At 34.9% G+C, this 13,400-nt stretch overlaps 1 protein-coding gene across 1 annotated transcript in view; it reads left to right on the top strand.

The window, feature by feature from the left end:
- Positions 1-1,121: 1,121 nt before the first annotated feature.
- Positions 1,122-13,400, top strand: part of LOC113506875 (proton-coupled amino acid transporter-like protein pathetic) — a 35,756-nt gene continuing 23,477 nt past the window's right edge. The window contains exon 1 of the mRNA XM_026889713.1: positions 1,122-1,356. The gene's annotated coding sequence lies outside the window, so the exon portion shown is untranslated. The remainder of the gene's footprint in view (positions 1,357-13,400) is intronic.

Raw genomic sequence — 13,400 nt, 5'->3', positions numbered from 1 at the left:
TAAGACATTATTTTTCTTTTCTCACGATGATCTCCTATATTTTGTTTTGGTTTCCAGACAGGTACAAATTCAATTGTCCTCTTCCGATCATAGAAGAGAAAAACTTATATCACGTCCGCTAGATATGATACCAGAAACCAATAAGTTGTTACATAAACTTAGAATATCTAACCAGAGCCATTAATCACCTTGATACAGCCGTCAAAGGTACTCTACAATCAGTTTCTTGCAATAAGCAACAATGTAGCATCGAGATTTCACACGCACCACAGAATGCAACGAGAAATGGAGACCTACCACCGAATCTTAAAATAAGACTGTATTTGCGGAAGCAAGATGACACTCTACACCGTGTATCATCGTCCCGCTCTAACATTTGCAAGAGAAACACTTAAACTGGTAATAATAGGCCCTTAGGAAGCCAAATTCCTCTCCCCAAATATAGAGGCTGTACACACGTTTATTATTCTTGGAAAGAAATAATCGCTGGAGAAAGATCACAACTGCGATACGAGAAAAACATTTTGTCACCGTTAAACGTCCATTTAATGAGAAAAATGAATTTAACCTTACCTCTTTCAATGCCAATCTTACCAGTGTAACAATAGGAGGTTCTTAATTTTTAGGAATGTTAGTTCTTTTCAAGCTCCTAAGATTATTTTGGTAGAACATTTGGTTACATTATTGGACGGTTCTTTTAATTAAGTGCTTGGTTGTATGACTTGTAGACAAAGTAATAGTTTTTATGAGTGTATCTAATGATATAAACGATGGCAAACGTTCAGTAATTATTGATTCAAAATCTACATCGTCCTTGTCATAAGACAGTATTTTTGCAGTGTTTTAAGTGGAGTCGTTTCTAAACGTTTCTAAAGGTGCATGTAACATTGCTCAATGAAAACATTTTCCTTTCAAACTGTATAATAAAACCCTGACCTGATAACTTGGCAAACTGAACTGCACTTGGTATTCCCAAGTTCTTAACTTAAAGAGTCACTGAACCCAGTCGAAACCTTTCGGCCGTCCTTATAATGAGCCAAATCATTTCATTGCCTATAAAAACGACCAATTTGTAAAGAGCTACACCTTCCCTCTGGTGGGAAAGTTGACGTACGTAGGAAGGGGGGATTGGAGTTGTAATGATGGACCAAGGTACAGTGGTGTTGGGTTTCTGCGTTGGCGCATTTCGCTACGCAAGTAAGCATGGTCGATTGCAGTGTTGGTTAGGCCGTGTTGCGTGTTATACGTGAGTCGACGTGAATTTTAGTGTTGATGTTTTGCACTGTCGGTCTTTGAGTGATGTTTGATAGAAGGAATAAGTGAAGGGATTATTTTTGACAATCATTTACGAAACAGGTAGGATTCTTTTGTTTTAATAGTGTAGTAAGAATTGTGTGTGTATTTTGTTTTTATTGTCTGGTGCCCTCAAATTTAGGGATGATAAACATTTAAATAAAATTATTATTTTTCTGAAATTCAAAAAATAATGACTTAATATACATCAACATACCTTTGTTCTGCGATATAATTAATATAGTTTTTATAATTTAATTTTACTCAAGATATTTTTTCTTGAATATTTGTACCGAAATCGCTCATTTAAAAACTATATTCGAATACCCTACAATTCGTTAATACAATAATTATTCCCACGATTTGTTTTGTTTTTAACTTAACTATAATTGTTCAGTTAGATGAATGGTTCATGTCTATTTTGTGCTGTTTTTCGGTTCAAGGCAAACATGTCTAGTTAAATTTAAAGGTTAAGCAATAACGCGAGTTAAATGGTCACTTAGTTTAAGAATAAGGTAAACTTTACTATACAGGGACTTTCAACAAACAAGAAATGCTTGGAATTAAATATAAGATATAATTTGAAATTGGCTATGTATGACAAAACCATATTATATTATACCTGCCACAAAATAGTCAATTAAAATTTATTTTTAATAAACGATGCAATTCTTTACTCACGCGTATTTATCTGAAATGCCCGTATAAGACCCAACCGGATTCCTTAATGTTGAGCTGACGAAAACTGATATAAATGTATGTGTATTTAGAGCAAAATAATAATTTGGGTTTTGTTAATATTCGACAGCATTTAAGAATAACTTTGAAAACACGTGTTAAAACGCATATACGAATTGCAGCAAAGTACTTAACAGATATTCAAATAAGTAATTTGCTCTAGTTTCAAAGTAAACTGGATCTTGAACTAATGTCGTCTAAGTTGCCATACCTACATGTAAATTAACTAGATTAATTAGATATGCAATAAACTAAATATCCATTTGTATATAAATGTCGAATTTTTTTTATCATAAACACAGTCACTATTCAATATTTAACTTAACCTTATTTTCCACCTCTGACTATGATCAACCCAAAATTGCCTGCAAATTTGGCTAAATACGGATTTTTCTTTTTCTTCTCTATTTAGCCTGACAAAAATCCTTCCAAACCTAAAAAAAATAAGCAGAAAATAAAGGGGAATCTTTACTTTTTTAGGTATAGCTATTTTGTACGAAATTTCAAGATTCTGGGCTCACGGGTATTTCAGTTTAGGTTTTTATTTCCTTTCGGATGTCGAACCTTTGCGGAATAAACGGCTATACCTTTTGTTTTTGTTGGCTTATAAGTTTCAGTTTTTTACATCTTTAAGGGATCACAAACTTTAGAATTCAGTACCAATTTCAGCTAGATATCTCAACGCAACGCGATCCTGAAAAAAATCGCCTTGTCTGACAGACGGACGAACAACAATTTTTTCTCATAAATATTCCTACTTTTCGAAATACGGAACCCGTTAAATATAAACTCTTCAGAATATTAGATAATATTTCCAAGTATTTCCAATATTGAAATAATGTTTACGTTTTTATCCGCTTAACTAAGTAGGCGAGGCGTTAATTTTGTAACAGACTGACAACTCGTTCTCCTCGAGTTTAACAAGCCGTTTTTAATCTATCTGAGTTTAATAGGAACATTTATACTTCTTATAGAGTTATTTTTTAATGTCCGCTTGTCAATCAGAGTCTGTGTAATTGTTTGACATAATGAACTTGGAAAAAGCAAGTCTGGCAAAACTCACCGGAATCAACATCGTGCCTGACAATAAAAATGTTATTAAACCAACTTACTTATTTTCAAATTAATATTATGTCGAACTAACAGTAACAACCAATTTAACACTGCCGTAGCCGCGGACTTGCTTGCGCGTGCAGCTACTGATCATTTTACTCAAAATATTAAAAATTCTTCTTTTTTGTTCAAAACATAAAACTAAATCCTGTGCTAACGTAGAATCAGGGAAACAAAGAAGAGCTTGCTATACATTGCTGTCGACAACCGATCACTTCTGCTACCAAAGCCAAATAACGCCGCAATGTACACAACGTGCACGAATATTCACGCTCTCAATTAAGGCTCGTTTAGACGAGACGAGAAATATCGAGATTTGCAATACATTGACGGCAAAGAAGCATAAAATTTAACATCACAGTTGTGCGGCCGCGCAATGTATTGCAAGCCGTACGATATTACTCGCCTCGTTTAAATGCACCTTTAGGCTCAAATAATGCGTTGCAAAATCCGGCTGCTACTGTACAAACGAAACAGGTTTTTGAATCAACCTCTGTGTTAAACGTCGAAAAGTCCCGAGTACCATTGTACTGATGAGTATGTACGGGTATATCTTAATGTCAATCTATAACCTTGAGAACATGCACCACTTTATATCACATACGCCTATGTAAGTACCAAATAAAATTGTTTTTATTTACTAAAGTGCAAACTGCAGACTGCGTTTTGAAGAAAAATAATGGTTTATGAAATTAAATCAAAACTATCCTCTATTTTCGTGTGTTTTAATGAACTGAGTTCATAGTTTTAACGAGTCCCGCATTAAGAATTCACAGGGGTCACAGGGGTTTCACAAACATTTTATTCACACCCACAAAGACACCCAGACTCGGATAAAAGATCGGGGATCACATTAACCTGCTTGTCCTACGCGGGGATCGAACCCGCCACACATCGCGGTCTGTCCATCGCTGCTACCATTTTATTCTTGTTTTTCATTCTTCTAATAAACATCTACTTAATCTATTAGAACCAATTTACTCGTCTACACAAGAATTACCGCAAATTTACCTAACAACTTCATAAGAACCTCAATTAACTGCCTAATGAGTATGATTGAATTAATACACGATTACAAGTGAATGAAACTGCAAATGCTAGGCTGTCGTAAAAGTTCCCACGGTTTGTTTATGAAGAATGTTATATTAGTAGAAGAAAATATTATATTTCTCGCTTATAAATAATCTATTACCTATACCTTAGGTATATAATTATATTCTTACCTATATGAAAGTCAATGTTAAATTATTGGTTATTTATCAATCTCACTTTTGATATCCAACACAAAAACACTGGTTAATTTTATCTGTTTCAATTTTTTACTTAATAATTTACTGTGGCATATTTGGTCGTCATCAATATTTTAACCATAAAGAAATATTTTTTGCGTGATTCCGTCATGCAATATGCAAAGATTAATGAGTATTCGTCTGTAACACAAACGTATCTCTCAACCGCAAATAGCTCCCATATATGTCTTTATTTAAAGGGCTCCTGGCCATGCCCATTGCCGAACCCAAAACCACACAAATTCGTCACTAGTTTTAGAGTGGAAACAGCCTTGGATACAGCGTGACTCACAGACACTGCCTTTTCCTGCGCCATGACATTTGTGTACTAAGAAGTACTCAATGCTAACCGCCTACTACCAGGGACTATCGAATAGTGCTACTACCGCCTCTAATAGTGCCTGAGATTGTTGTGGAAGCAAGATGCGGCACTACAATGATTAGCGCCATCTCTCTTCAGCAGCTGTAACAAACTTAAGGGCTGTTGATATGTCTTACGCTTAAGTGACGTCATTTAACTGACCTGCACAATATTAATGGTAATTGATGCGTATGAGGTCTCAATATAGCCCTGAATCTGTTGGTGGTATTTAATAAAGTGCAGTGATGGAATTTAATAAAGATTAATTAATAATAATACTAACCTGTAAATGTCACACGCCTTGGCATATGGAGAAGGATAAGTTGATAGACCAATTTTGTTCTTACAAACTATCTATTGAGTTTAAAACTGTGTACAATATGCAACAGGTATTTTGGCGTCGTGATTCTAAACGTAAACACTCTTACTCCTTTGACCCATATATATAACTAGCTGTTGCCCGTGACTTCGTTCACGTGGTTAGAAGATATAAGTTATGATTTATACCTGCCCTGATTCTTCACATTTACCATTGTATCTTCGCTCCTATTAGTCGCAGCGTGATGGTTTATAGCCTAAAGCCTTCCTCGATTAATGGTCTATTCAACACAAAGATAATTTGTCAATTTGGACCAGTAGTTCCTGAGATAAGCACGTTCAAACAAACAAACTCTTCAGCTTTATATATTAGTATAGATGTACCCGAATGTATGTATATCTAAAACGAGCACTTCGAGAAAAGGGAGGTCTAATATCAAGATTACAAAAACAAAATACCGCAGCCAGTCGTAATTTAATAGACATAATGTCTCAATATAGATGCGGCGTTTCGAAGACGTTTAATTTGCCGTTATGGACTATTGTATACCAGACAGCAAGTCGTCCTCAAATTGAGGTCAAGATAGCCGCAGAAATGAACATCACACAACAAATAGACGCGACTATTACACTACATAAAAACAAATAACTATAACTTAGTTAATAGTATATAGTAATGACAAAACGAAATCGTATCAAAATGTACCCATTACGTATCTTGGTTCAAATCATAGTGTTGTACAGTCAAGCACATAAATCCAAGCTATGTCGACACGGACAATTACTAAGACGTTGCTTCATCTTATCTCACGATTTCTCTTGCTCGCGATTGTACTGTGAGGTTGTGGTGAGTGACGTCATGATCGAACTTCCTTTTATTTCATTTTCAAGGTTTGTTGACGTGTGTGCTAATTGATGACGTAATAATAACGTGTTTATTTGCTAGTGATTTAGTTTGGGTTTTATGATCGAATATAAAAATAGAATGTGGTTTTTAGGGTTCCGTACCCAAATGGGAAAATGAGACATTATTTTTAGGCTAAAAGTCGCCAGGGTCAAGGTCATAATAGTCACCTGTGATATCTAGACAGTTAAAATTTTCACAAAAGACGTATTTCCGTTATTTTCCGTCTGATAGCAAATATTAAGAATAAAAAAAAATGTATGGTCATAAAATTGATGCTCAAAATTAGCAAGTTTTTTTTTGCCAGCTTGTGCGGAACCTTCAGAGATGCAGCGACTCGCACTTCAGCGGTGAATAATTAATAACTAGTTTTGACTGATGTAGTTCAGACACGTGACTACTGAATTAATTGGATGTTTATAATAATAAAATATATTTAGATTTTTATTTTGCTGATATTTGTTACCTACATTATAATAGATTCGACATTTTAAGATTTTCCTTATTGCTGTATTTGTTTCATTCTTAGTCTTTGTTTTCAAAAGAACTTTAGTATTTAAATTTGACCTGAATTTATTTACTTCTTTAGGGTTTACCAACAGTTGTTATAGTGTTGTATGGATCATACAACTTACAATGGTAAATAAAGTTAAAGTATCTAATACCGCATAACTAATTTCAGGCAAACACCTCATTTAATAGAATTAAACTGTTAAACTGAACAACTCAAAAGTGCTGAAATACTGAAATTATGTATCAATTTTCACAATATTTTGTTCTCAAATATAAGAAGACTGCTTGATACACGTATTATATTATAAACTATAATATAAAAAAAAACTTGTATCAAAGTCAGTCAGTAAAAATACTTTAAAAGAGGTTGAATAAAACTAATGAGGTTTTAGAATTGATTATACTTTACCAACATTGAAATAGTACAAAAGTTGTTTTTTATTGTAGTTCACGAAACTAATTTTATCTTCTTATGAATAAAATTGAGCTCGAATTGGATAAAATTTAAAATTATAATAGATCCAATACTTATACATAAGCGGGCAGGGATCCTCGGTTCACCGAGCTCCGTCACAGAAGCCTGCGAACGTCCCAGGAGACTTCTGCGCTTCTGGAGGGAGTTGGGATGGCTGGACTGACAGCCTCCCAAAGCCACCTGACGCACAATGGGCCGACTTAGAGCCTACGTGCGGAAAAAGGAGCCCATCACCAAGTACTTATACATAAGTACCTTTTCTAAAAGCTTCAGTTCTTAAATAACCTGTAAATTAAGATTCGACTTATCTTAATGGCTTTTTACTTTTAAATCAATTCTATATTCTTAGCTTATAATGACTTGTAGTTGAAAAAAAGAGTTCTGCACTGCGCTTGAAATAATTTGATCCTTGCATCAAGGGGTTTTAGAAAACATTCAAGTCACATGGACAAAATCACCCAGACCCAAAACAAGCATTCGTGGATCGTAGGAACGGTTTTCCTACGCGGGGATCTCCACTCGGCTATTCGTGAAAAATCCCAAAAAAGTTAAAGTTCCCCAAACCAATCAAAACAAAAGTAAGCAACTATTTGTTTTGTTTTAGTTTTTAGTAGCACAAAATATTAATATTCGATAAACTACGGCAAAAAATTACGTATGTAATTTACCATTTACAAGAAGAAATTACATATGACAAAATAGCAGGAGAAAGTTCAACCGCGGTGTAAACCATAAATAAATACAATACATGCCATTCATCGATCTCAATATCAACACAATGATCAAAATTACTCATTGAACCGACCTACATGATAATAATAGGGTTAATAATAGGTAGTACGAATCTGTAACGGTTACTTCAAATTCGACTATGAGATCAGTGAGGCAAATAACAGTCTTACAAATGTCGCAAGGTACGATAAATAAATTATAAACTACATCAAATTACTAGTTACGACTCTATTAACGAAAACATGTGTAGGTATGTATAGTTAATCCTGATTCGTTTCTTGCGAAACTGGAACAGGTATTAGTTAAAGATACGGTGGTATTAGGCGGTAATGCCCGATAAAGATTATCTATTACAGAAATTGCAGCGATTGCATTATAATAGTAGATACTAGGTAGTTATTACCTGTTTACGGCCAGTATTATGTTACATGGTATTATCTATTTTGTTAAATCAATATTGTTTGTGCACATGCTGAGTTTGATACTTGTATGGACCTAATAAATATATCGTTTAGAAAACCACAACATTGATTGCATTTGATACATTTCTTCATTTTGTGTATTTTTGGGAAATACGTCTTTTATTAATAGCTAGTTTACACGGGTCATTATTTTTTATTTTACTTCTTAGTTTAATCACAAGGCTTTTGTTTTGTCGGGAAAGCCCATCGGACAAAAAACAAAGTGTTGTTTTCGGGATTCATAGTGACTATGTGCATACATTTGTGAGTTATTTTCCTCCAACATTTTTGATGTCAAATGTTGTTCAAGGTCTGGCAGTCCTTGTGCATATGACTTGAATGTTCGCGAAAACCCTTTAATACAAGGATAAACTCCTTCCATTGGGGAGTCGTATAAAAAATCCCGGCGGTTCTAGAATGTATTCATCGAAACATTTGTTTACACATATTTCTCTTTTATGATACCGATGTGACACCGTCCGTTATTCCTATGCATCGTGAATACCGATGCGGTTTTATCACGGCCCTATCATATCCGGGTCTACACGTGCTCTGTATCCGTTATAATAATGTTAGTGTTCCTACTTTATTATACAACCTCATTATGCTTCGTAAGTGATTGTATCTGGAGATTTTTAATGCGATTCGATGTAATGTCGATCTTATGTTTGCTAACCTCTTTGGTTGTTCCTTTGTTTTCTCCAATTTGAGCGCTATTGGGGAATGCTTTACGTATTTGTGTTCGGTTGACTAGTAGGAATGTCTTTGAAATCCATTATGAGACTAGGGTACTTTGTGTGTCAGCTTTGTATCTACACTATCTATCTAGAATAGAGTGGGGTTGTTGAGAGTTCAGTCGGTTAAATACTTTGAATGATAGCTGAGAGAACATTTATTACTAACCATTTAATACTTTTACATAAGATCTTTACCAGCCAATCAAGAGGAGGGTCAGCGAAACAAGAAGTATAAATAAAAAACTAATAGATTTTATAGTAACTCTACTGAAAATGATGACTACGGTTTGGCCAGAAACTAGTCGGCCGATCCGGATAAATACCCGAAGCATCATGAAGAAAGTTGCTATAAAAGATACTAATAATATTTTCCTGAACTACATTTTAACCTGTATACTCCAATCACATAACCACTGTATATTTTTTTATATTTTGGTTTAAATCATCTCTACATTATAACAAGCCGTTACAATGTTTTAAAAGAGGACAAATTAATAAGACAGTTTTATCCACCAATCGATCGAATCATGTCGACATTGAATGCTCCTTAAAATAACTTTGATTACCAACAACACATTTGAAGTATAACTCAACAAGTTGACTCTACAACCTTGGCAAAATATAACGCTGAATGCAGAGGTAATTATCCTTTGTAACAATAGGCACATAATATATCATAATAGTAATCTGGGCCAGTGAACGGCCAGATCATCCGTTTGTAAGAGTTCGTTGACTGAGTTGCTGTAACACATAATATCATTCAAGGTGGGATCTAACAAGCTGGCGAATTGATGACATTTGTGGTGTGGTATGGTGGTTTCGCTATTATCTATTGCGGAGTGTTTTTAACCATCAAGTGTTGATTCAAACAGTTCATTCAGTTTTTACACCTTACACAATAAGCTGAATAGGGTATTTGAGTTAATCGTATTATCTAAAAATATAGAATGAAAGATGATGAAAGAAAAATAGCATATCCAATATCTTTTGCAAGTCCGTCTTGCTTATTACTCGAATACCCTACTGAATATATACCCAACTTTTGTCAAATCCTTTTTAAAATACAATTCTAAAGAAAATCGGGTTGAGGTCCAAATGTGCCCAATCTAAACAAAGCAAAATCTCAGAGGAAAGCAGTAAAATTAATATGGCCTATTTAGAAACTACAAATATATTAATAGGTACAACTCAGTCTAACTTTATATTGCTTTCGACTAGTCATAGGAGTGGTTTCCTTTAGAATATTGAAAGTGCATTAACTTTGTATTTAGCTGAATGGTCTCAGACTGCTAATGTCATTAACTGAAGTGGTTTTATGTCGCAAGGAACGTTATCTTTAAGAGCATCGTCCCTCACTCCTGATACCTTAGTTTGGTAAATACATGGCCTTTGATAAATACGAAGTGGGCCAATTTTGGTAAGCAAAACTGGCGCTGTGGGATGAACCAAACGTAGTGTTAAGGCGCCTAAAAAACGCTCATGGGACACCATGAAAGGCGTTGGTCGCTCAAGACATCAGGACGGTGGCCATGGAAGTCGGAATCCACTAAGGAGTATGCAACGACTCACCTGCCGAAGCAACCAGCCCTGAAAATGGATGACGCTGAAGCGTTTTGCCTATACACTACTGTTACGGGTATGTGCGACGTGCTTTCGACGTGGGTTGAAGTCATTAGCAGTTCACCCAGATAAACAAACGGGAGATCCTTACGGCTAGAGCCCTCAAAGCTCTGAAACAGTAAGGGTTCAAGAAGCTGAAGGGTTAAAACCATGTTCTAGAACTTTACGTGCTTCCGTCACTGTTTCCCGGATAGCTGGGAAAACAGCTAAAGCCGATAAACACACTGACAAGCACTGTGTGCATTTACGTGTTGACAGATTTGCGCTTACTAACGGGAGCCAAGATCGTAAAAGAGTGTCGTAAAAACCAGGATGAACCAGAAATACAGGATGTTGCAGATGGTGAACATACAGCGGTAGTGTATTGTCACCAAAGAGGTAGAACTATAATGTAAGATGACTAGAGAGCAAAAATACTTGCCAAGCAAAACCCGTTAGTTTTTAATAAAAGCAAGATTGTAAATTGTCGAAACATTGTAAACGAGTACCGTTCGTTCGGAACGCTTTTGCATCTTTCAACCACACCCTAACCTACTGAGAAAATATACAGCTACATACAAAATTGCGGGTAAGATCAGAGATGTATAATTAATTTAATTGAGCTCAAAAGTTCTAATGTAAGTACGTATGTATGCGAAAAGCGGCCTAATAATTTTAGCTAAGCATTTTCATCTGTATTTTAATCAGCTTCCAGTCCAATTCATCTAGATTAGGCTAAATACCGTATTTTACGAGTAGCAGTTTATATTTTCCCCTTCTATTATACGGGATTTATTCACTCCGACAGTAAAAAACCTACTTACGATCATTTCCATACTTAAAAGCAACTAAATAATCTTTAAAATAAATGTAACACAGAAAAATGTCTGTAAAAAACTCGACATATATTATTCACCACAAGATGAAATCGGATCGAAACAATTGAAGTTTAATTGCAGCATGTAAGCGGCATTCAAATGATCTCTATGACATCATCATTCATGTACCTATACAAATTCCAGTAGTCACAAAAAACCTACATACCGGATCTGTTAAAAGGTCTATTATGTTTTTTCCTCGTACTTTTCGTTTTAATAACCCAGCTGTATTTTTAGAATTCATGAGCACGATGATATAATTATAAAATTTTAAATATATCCACATCGTTATAAGCACCAATTTAATAGACAATAGATACAAAAATCCCAATACGAAATACTTCAAAATATTCATAGAAGACTGCGAAAAAAGTATTTAAACATTTCCACCCGAATCAGCTATCCAATGGTATCTACTATTTTTTTTCTCAACACAATTATTTCTATCCATACTTATACTTGACATAAGATCTACTCGAAAAACCAGACGACAATCAACTTTAATCGGGTCTGGAGTTCCAGGCTCTTCACCTTTTACTTGATTTCGTCAAAGACCTGCCTCTCTACCACCACTTCTTTAAACAATATTATTGCGGTTGTAGAAGCGAGATGGGATGATACACTTAGTATTGCGTGTCTCTTTCACACCCGCAATAATCTTATTTCAAGGGGTAGTGGTAGGCGCTTTGTTATTTCTTCAGATAAGAATAATGTTTAGCCAGCTGACACTTGAAACTACTTCACGTACAGCCTTAACTCTATCTTCCTACAGAGATACATTGTTTTCGTTTTCGCGAGGATTTTATAGGAGTAAGTGCTTTTCTATTTCTTTGACTGTGTCAATGTGACATGCTTTTGTCCATGAGGTAGTTTTTATAGAATTTGAGTAAACAATAAAATATGGTTTTATTTTAACGGGGTGAAAAACTAACTTAACCTAACCCCTGAAGGTATAGTGTAGCGCTATTAAGATATGAATAAATTGCTGAAAAACTTAACCTAGGTCGAATATTTGGAATAAATTAAGAAAAACTAAATCCAAGAAATCGACGTGGATGTTCCTTCTCTTATTTCAATATATACGTATATATATTATATGTATTGTACTAAATATCCTAACGCAAACAAAACAAAAGGTACAAGTACAGAGGCGCTTATATTCCAATTGTACATACATGAGCGGCCTATCTCACCTTGATATCAAGATAGGCCTACAACATTCGCTGACGGCTCTTTAATGTCTTTGTTTCTCACGGTAATATGACGTATGTGGAGGAATGCAAACATTTCTGCCCCGTATTTTAATGTAAATTAATTGACATGAAGTTTACGCGTGATTTGTGGAATGCAGGGGTTGAGAACATTTGGCACGCGATGAGATAAAATTGTTCCTTATTATTTTAATTATATTAAAATTCTATTGAATTAAAATTTTGCGTGTGATTTGACTGGCCTGCTGGTTTACTGGTTAGTGGCCTTGTCTACTATATAGGTCGTGGGTTCGATTCTTACTTAAGATAGTACAGATGTTTAATTGATGAGTATTCTCGTTTTTTATGTGTAAATTTATCTGTAATTTGTGTATGTTTAAAAATACCTAAGTCACAATCGATCGGATAATAGTTGTAAAATATCCTGTTTCAATTTTAATGATGCTCAAAAAATGGTCCCGTATTTTTCACATTTCGGAGTCCGTTCATAAAACCGTGTTGTTCTTAAAAAAATATTGTTAAGCTATTTCAGCTTACTTTGAGCTACTTCAAGAATCTCAAAAAAACTTGGCGAGCTTGGTCCAAAAACAGATGTTGGCATTTGTATTGAAATCACGTCCATAAACAACTTCACGTGTATGATTTTATGACACGCCAGAATTACGAGCGTTGCCGATGTAACTGAGACCAAGCTGAATGGTCACTAACTCTTTTTTTATTCCCACAATAAGAAATAACGTCTTTGTTATTGAAATGTCAAACACGTCACGGACGTCAC

This window comes from Trichoplusia ni, chromosome 2 (genome assembly GCF_003590095.1).
Source record: "Trichoplusia ni isolate ovarian cell line Hi5 chromosome 2, tn1, whole genome shotgun sequence".
Lineage (NCBI taxonomy): Eukaryota > Metazoa > Arthropoda > Insecta > Lepidoptera > Noctuidae > Trichoplusia > Trichoplusia ni.
This window is presented reverse-complemented; position numbering and strand designations above follow the sequence as displayed.